The sequence below is a fragment of the Puma concolor genome, chromosome C1 (assembly GCF_028749965.1).
Source record: "Puma concolor isolate L17-30 chromosome C1, mPumCon1.1.hap2, whole genome shotgun sequence".
NCBI classification, from domain to species: Eukaryota; Metazoa; Chordata; class Mammalia; order Carnivora; family Felidae; genus Puma; species Puma concolor.
This window is the reverse complement of record NC_141674.1, coordinates 175,427,204-175,434,693: the sequence shown is the minus strand read 5'-3', so window position 1 is coordinate 175,434,693 and position 7,490 is coordinate 175,427,204. Positions and strand designations below refer to the sequence as shown.

The following is a 7,490-nucleotide window of genomic DNA, read 5'->3' as shown; positions in this document are numbered from 1 at the left end:
AGCTATATTATAAAACTGTAGTGAGCAAGACAGTAGGGTAACTGGCACAAAAACAGGCACATAGATCAATAGAACAGAATAGAAAACCCAGAAATGAACCTACAACCATATGGTCAATTAATCTTTGACAAAGCAGGAAAGAATATCCAATGGAAAAAAAAAGACAGTCTTTTCAACAAATGGTGTTGGGAAAACTGGACAGCAACATGCAAAAGAATGAAACTGGATCACTTTCTTACACCATACACAAAAAATGAATTCTAAATGGTTGAAAGACTGAAATGTGAGATGGGAAACCATCAAAATCCTAGAGGAGAACACAGGCAGCAACGTCTTTGACCTCAGCCATAACAACTTCTTACTAGATATGTTTCCTGAGGCAAGGGAAACAAAAGCAAAAATGAACTATTGGGACTTCATCAAGATAAAAAGCTTCTGCACAGCAAAGGAAACAACCAACAAAACTAAAAGGCAACCTACAGATTAGAAGTTATTTGCAAATGATAATTTGTTAGTGTCCAAAATCTATGAAGAATTTATCAAACTCAACACCCAAAAAACAAATAACCCAGTTTAAAAATGGGCAGAAGACATAAATAGACATTTTTCCAAAGAGGACATCCGGCTGGCTAATAGACACATGAAAAAATGTTCAACATCACTCATCATCAGAGAAATACAAATCAAAACCACAATGATATATCACCAGTCAGCATGTCTAAAATTAACAACACAGGAAACAACAGGTGTTGGTGAGGATGAGGAGAAAGGGGAACACTCTTACACTGCTGGTGAGAATGCAAATTGGTGCAGCCACTCTGGAAAACAGTATGGAGATTCTTTAAAAAGTTAAAAATAGAATTACCCTACGACCCAGCAATTGCACTACTTGGTATTTACTGATTTGAAGGCACACATGCCTTCCAATGTTTACAGCAGCTTTATCAACAATACTAAATTATGGATAGAGCCCAAATATCCATCGATTGATGAATGGATAAAGAAGATATTTGTGTGTCGTGTGTGTGTGTGTGTGTGTGTGTGTGTGTGTGTGTGAATATATAATAGAACATTACTCAGCTATAAAAAAGAATGATATCTGCCCATTTGCAATGATATGGATGGAACTAGAGAGTATTATGCTAAGCAAAATAAGTCAGCCAAAGAAAGAAAAATACCTTATGATTGATCTCACTCTTAAGCGTAATTTAAGAAAAAACTAATATGGAGGGAGGAAGAGAGGCTAACCAAGAAATAGACTCTTTACTATAGAGTATTCGTTATGGAGGGGCGATGGGCAGGGAGTTGGGTTAAATGGGTGATAAGGATTAAGGAGGCACTTGTGATGAGGAGTAGATGTTGTATGTAAATGAGGAATCACTAAATTCTACACCTGAAACTAATATTACACTGTATGTTAACTAAATGGGATTTAAATAAAAATTTGGAAAAAAAAATACTTCTATTTTGCAAAAAAAAAAAGAAGGCCTTTAGAGATATCAGTGTACCTAACATTTCTCTGGTCTCTTTCCCTTACAGTATGGAATAATTTAATATCCCTAAATTTCTATATTTTGTAGTGTTGAGTATTAACTTTTTATTATGTAATTAATATTGTGAGTAAATTGACACTGAAAAGAAATCTTTTTTTTTTTTTAATTTTTTTTTTTCACGTTTATTCATTTTTGGGATAGAGAGAGACAGAGCATGAACGGGGGAGGGGCAGAGAGAGAGGGAGACACAGAATTGGAAACAGGCTCCAGGCTCTGAGCCATTAGCCCAGAGCCTGACGCGGGGCTCGAACTCAAGGACCGCGAGATCGTGACCTGGCTGAAGTCGGACGCTTAACCGACTGCGCCACCCAGGCGCCCCAAGAAATCTTTTACTATGAGAAAATAGCATGAAGAAGTGGAACTTCCTGTGAATTCTGAGGAAAAATTTTAAAGAAAAATTTCGAGAGTATAACTGAAAATTATAATTAGTGAGAGACTGATAATACTTCATTCAAATCAGAATACATCGGCACTGAGTATCCCCCTTTCCTCTGTGGCTAAAAACTTATTACAATGTTGACCACATTAAAACTACTACTAAAAATGGCAAATGTTAATGCATTTTTATATACTGTTATTTGAAAAATACTTCAACATGTCATTTTTTTCCTTTAAAATGCTAACAGTTGTCTAAACAAAAAGACAAAAATTTTGCCTACTAAGGAAAACAGAACTCAGTATGAAATAACTCTCAACAATTATTCAGCTATTTCTGGCCTATGAACATCTAACCTAAGACATGTTTTCATTATTTAATATAATAAGTTGAAGCTGATGTTCAAATGAATCAAGGTCAAGCCAACACAAAGCCAAAGCCTCTGATGCCACATTGGGTAGTCAGAGAGGGAAAAATAAGTTAAAAATATCTAACTTATGAATTACCCAACACGTTCTTTTAGCAAGAAAACTTATCAGTCAACATGATATTAAGCTAGTCAAGTATTGCTCATATCCTTTAAAACATATTTATAAACTAGATAACACAAGGGGGAAATGTTATACTTTTGATCTCTCTATTGGCCAAATGCCTTTCATAACCTATTGAAGAAAAAAAGCCACTGGCCGAAAACCCAAAATAGAGTGCAGGAAACAAAGTCATTGCTGTCATTCCTGTTTGTGATTGTTTTCTTTCTCTATTCTGTTAATGTAGATTAGCACGAAAGCTTAACTAATTTAAGCAGCTGACATTAATTTGAATAGGTGCAATAAAAATGAACATTTGAGTAGACAATAATTATTTTAATACACAAGAGATTACATTATTAGATCTAAATTTCACATCATCATCCTTGGAATGATAAATAAAAATATGTTTGTGAACAAGCAAGGATTTAATAATTGTTCTCCCAACAGCATTCAGATTCACGGACTTATACTGACACCTAGTGGAATGAAAACAAGATGCATTGCAGCCAAGATCTTCACTCTCAGGCTTTTTGCACTTAGCCTATATGATAAATAATACATATACATACACACTATATACATTTTCTGAATATATGCCCAAAGAAAATATAGCTTTGGAGTCAATTTGGTAAGAGATGACTTGAAAGCAATTGAAAATGGATGCTATTAGATCTCAAGTAATAATACCTCACCAAAATCTATGAAAATTAAATTACTTAAAACTAGCCATGAAATTTATTTTTATTTTAATCAAAGTTTTTTTCACACCAACCACATTTTAAACTTTTTATTTGCATATTTAAAAATTGTGCATTCCGATAATGAAAATCATTTGAAGGGAAAAAATGGCACTCTGATTAAACTGCATTTTACAGTCTGCCTAACACCTGGACCAACTTACTTTCTACTGGCGGTTCCCACCCGCTTCCTCCTTCACCAGCCTTCAAGTTCTTTTCTTTCCCTGCCAGCCAGACAGGCAGACAGGAGAGGAGGCCCAGTGTTCATGGTCAGTAGTTCAGATTCTTTGATGAGAAAGGGGCAGAAGTCATTTAAACTCCATCTAACCTCCTTCCAGCTTACAAAGTTAAACAGCTCAAACAAGTAAAATAAGAAGGGAATGCTTGTGGAATATACAGCCCATATTCGCAGCTCAGGCCTCGTTACGATTCGCCTGCTTGCTCCTCCTGTTCAATCTTTCCTAGGACGGCAGTGGATTTTTTTTCTTGCATCTTTGTCTTCTTTAGTTTCTACGTATCGAATTTCTCAATCTCAGCCATATCATGTTTGTCAGACATGGTTGCAGAGGAAGCAGAACCAGGCGGCCAGCAAGCCATGTATGCGCCATGGCCGCTGCCGAGTCTTCATCAGGGTGCCTGAGTGGCTCAGCAAGTAAAGCCTCCAACTCTGGATTTTGGCTCAGGTCATGATCTCACACTTAGTGATTTCAAGCCCCTTGTGGGGCTCTGCACTGAACACAGAACCTGCTCCTAAGCAGGCAGGCTCTCGCTCTCTCTCTGCCCCTCCCCCGCTCGCTATGATAAATAAATATTTTTTTTTTTACTTTTAAATGAACATAGTTTAAAGAATTAATGCTTGATAAGACAGAAGAGGTGCCTGGCCCCTCTATACCTGTTCTTCTTCCACAGCAGCTTTGTTTTTTGGGGTTTTTTTTTTTTGTTTTTTGGGTTTTTTTGTCTATTTACTTATTTTTTTATCTTCAAACAACTTCTTAATTTTTAATTTCCTTCCCACTACAGAAGTTAAGGGTTTGCCTTTTGCTCACTCCTCTCTCACCACACACCACTCACCCTTCTTTCATTTTCCCAATTTCCATCATGCTTTCAGTTGGGTTACTACAAAATATATTAAAATATCATCAATATGTAAACACTAATCAGAGTAAAGCCACGCGGTAAGCTATGATTAAATTTCAAATATCTGTACAATATTTTCATTCCTAGAACTGATCATTGTTGAGGAAGTATTTGTTTGTCTCTAAGCCTGGGTTCCCTAGAAAATAGTACCTAAGGTAAAACTTGTATACCAGCATTTTACTGGGTGGTGAAACCCTTCGGAACACAGGAATAAAGGAAAGGAATGCGGGGCAGGAAAATAGTGCAAGCAAGTATGAGGGAGTGAATAACTGAACCAGTCTCCATTTGGTATCAGGTGCAGCTGATGCTCCATCTTGCAGGACCATCTTCAGAGTCTATTTCAGGAGGCCTGGAGTAGGGGCAGAGGGCAACTTACCCATTAGTTCCCATCTCCCAGGATTTGCAAGCCCTAGTTGTAATGGTTTGCCTGTGGTTTTACTGGGTTTAATAACTGAAAATCCCCCTTGCCAGAACCATCCTCCCACCCCCACACCCCATCCCCCCACAACAGGATAACTGATTACCTAAAGGCATCTCAAACATAACAGCCAACAAATCAGCCTGAAGAATGGAAGGCTGAGGTGCTGGCAGGTTGGACCCATGTGAGGAAACAAATCCCAATGGCCGCTAAAAGAGTTGTGACCAAGGTAACCTGAGATGGCATATGAAAGGTCTGTTACAGATTATTTCTTAACTTTCTGTGCCTTAGGACTGATTCAGCTAGAAACTCTGAACATCATGCAAAAAAAAAAAAAAAAAAAAAAAAAAAACCTTAAACTTTTCATATTCAGTCTGTCAACTTCACTTTCCTAAAGAAACAAATTTGATGGGGTTTTCTGAACTCCAGTTTGGACCGTTTTTCTTCTCCTTATTATTCTGGAGATTCCTTCTACCTGTATCCTCATTAGATTCCCTGTGTCCTGTAGCCTGTGTCTTTCTCTCTATGGGTTTACTTCTGTGTGTTACTAGATCACATACTCTAGTAGCTTCCTGAGGAGGGACAAGTTTGATGGGAGGTAAATATTTTAAAAACCTTGCATGTCTGAAAATGTTTTCATTCTTTCTGCATAATACTAACTTCAGCTAGGTGTGGAACTCTAGGATTGAAATCACTTTTCCTCAGAATTTTTAAGGCATTGCTGCATGTTTTATAGCTTCAGTGCTGTTGATGAGAAGTAAAAAGCAATTCTTGTTCCAGATCCTTTCGTTTCTCTCTCCCTCTCTTAAAATTCTCTTGTGTCTTATTTTAAGTTAAGTTCTTTTTTTGTTCTCTTACTATTTCTTTATTGTAGCTTTTTGTTCTTTTTTATTATTTCAGTAGATCTAACTCTCTAAAAAGCTTATGCAAAATTTTTATGTTTTCTTCCCCCTGCAGAGTTTCCGTTTCTTCCTCAGAGTGTTTTGATTTTGGCTATTTGATATTTATTTTTATGTTAAAGGCCTCCCTTAGGTTTCCTATTTTGTGTTCATATTTACCAGTTCATCATTAAGAGTGGGAGATGGAAAGCCCTAGTTTAAAACTGAGTGTGCAGGTGGGGCTTGTTGACTATAAGTATCACTACAAATGATCTAGCCAGGTCATGTCCTTGTCATCAAGGAGCCCGCATTGTATTGTACTGCATTGTATGTATTGTATTGTATTATATTGTATTGTATTGTATTGTATTGTATTGTATTGTATTTAGGTCTTTCATCTAGAGCTGATCAGATTCCCTAGAGACGATTCCCTAGAGAAGATTCTTTTTTCTTCTCTGAAAGCAAATGCCTGAGGACCAGTGATCTAGCTGTAGAGTAAGGTGCTGGGATTCAGCCTCTAATATGCATATGTTTACTTAATACCACAGTTTTCAGTTTGGTGCAAACATCCTTGATTATGCTCAGGGTTCCCCAGTGTTGAGCCCGCTGTGTCACCACCTCTGCTAATTCACCTAGATGGAGGCAGTTGTCTAAGTATTCAGAAAGAGGAAGGGGACCTGGGGATATAACCCCCTCCTACATAGGTTTCAATCAATTTTTTCTTATTTTAGAGTATCATCCCACTGCACCTTGCAACTGCCAGAAGTAGCTGAGCCCGTAAATCCTTCGTCTCTTTTGCAGTTCTTTAAGGAAACTGGACTGATTCTTACCTTTTACAACACAAGTTCAGTATACAGCTTTTACCGGTTTGCTACAATGCCTACCTACCACTCGTTGGTCATTTCATTTTCCAATATTATGTTGCTGTTGTCTCCACTTTCATCTTTTGCATTTGTGGGTTCCTGCCTTTTAGAATATTTCCTTACTATAGCCAGTGGAGTCTGGAAGTTTAATTAGATTTGTATCTTTAATTCACCAAGCAGCAAACTTATATCCCTGTACAATTAATAGATTTGTTTTAGGGTTTTTTTGTTTTGTGTGTGTGTGTGTATGTGTGTGTATGTGTGTGTGTTTTGTTTTTGTTTGTTTTATTTTGTTTTTGTTTTGTTTTGATTTTTTGCCACTTAGGTCACTAAGAAGAAAAGCCAAAATATAATACACATATGTTATAAGTGTTTTAATGCAACAGAACCAAAAAATGATATCTAAAGTCCAACTGTCCACCTCCACACCCAAATTATCTGGGACACATTATAAGTTCATGACAGATTCCTCCAGAAACACAATGTGATTGCTAGCTCATAATTTCTCAGTCCTTTAGCAACTAGCTCATACTAATAAAAAAAATGCACAAAGAACTGCTGCATCAAAAAAGCTTTATAATTTATTGACTTAAAGTAAGAAACATACTATCAATTGAATAAAGTATTCAAACTTTATGAATTGCAATTCTATGATCAAAGTACAAAAGGCCACAATAATAATGAGGTTATTTTAAAATAATTAAACATTAAGTATTAATTATATGATGCTGTATTAATTTGATGTACTCTTACTATGTCAATTTGCCAGTTAAACCATTCTCAAAATTCTTTTTTTTTTAATGTTTATTTACTTTTGAGAGGGGAGTGGGCAGAAAGAGAGAGAGACAGAATCTGAAGCAGGCTCCAGGCTTTGACCTGTCAGCACAGACTCTGACATGTGGCTTGAGCCCGTGGACCGCGAGTTCATGACCTGAGCCAAAGTCTGACGCTTAACCGACTGAGCCACCAAGGTGCCCCTCAAAATTCTTAATTATAAA

General features: G+C 36.8%; 1 pseudogene; it reads right to left on the bottom strand.

Annotated features, from left to right (window-relative positions):
- Window positions 1-3,509: 3,509 nt before the first annotated feature.
- Window positions 3,510-3,772, bottom strand: LOC112848842 (thymosin beta-4-like; annotated as a pseudogene).
- Window positions 3,773-7,490: the final 3,718 nt, after the last annotated feature.